A 345-nucleotide genomic window follows, 5' to 3' on the forward strand; every position below is an offset into this window, starting at 1 on the left:
GGTCCCTTCCGACCCTACTTCTATGATTCTATGATAAGACCCCTAGCAGGCTGGAGTAGTCCCACCAGTGGTGGCTGTGTGGGAGCATTTCTGCCTACCATGTGGGAGATCTGGGTTTAAGTCCCAGCTTTGGTGACTTGGGGTGAGTGAGATAACAAGAATCAAATTTTCTTGCAGTGGAAAGGGGCCATTGTGTTTTCTCCCCCTCCAGGTACCAAGGCCCTACATTTCCTTGTCATTTGACATTTTGCATTTTGTGCCTTTTTTATATTTCACCAACCCATATTGTTTGTTCTGCTGTTTGTGTTTTATATTTTGTTAACCCTGTTTTTTGTCAATGATGGT

The 345-nt window shown here is 44.1% G+C and overlaps 1 protein-coding gene across 2 annotated transcripts in view; it reads left to right on the forward strand.

Annotated features, from left to right (window-relative positions):
* The window catches only part of LOC109296088 (BPI fold-containing family C protein-like), a 38235-nt gene that overhangs the window by 27741 nt on the left and 10149 nt on the right, over window positions 1–345 (forward strand). The gene's annotated exons all lie outside the window — the stretch shown is intronic.

The sequence above is a fragment of the Gavialis gangeticus genome, unplaced genomic scaffold (genome assembly GCF_001723915.1).
Source record: "Gavialis gangeticus isolate Ggan-Ray unplaced genomic scaffold, GavGan_comp1, whole genome shotgun sequence".
In the NCBI taxonomy this organism is placed as follows: Eukaryota; Metazoa; Chordata; order Crocodylia; family Gavialidae; genus Gavialis; species Gavialis gangeticus.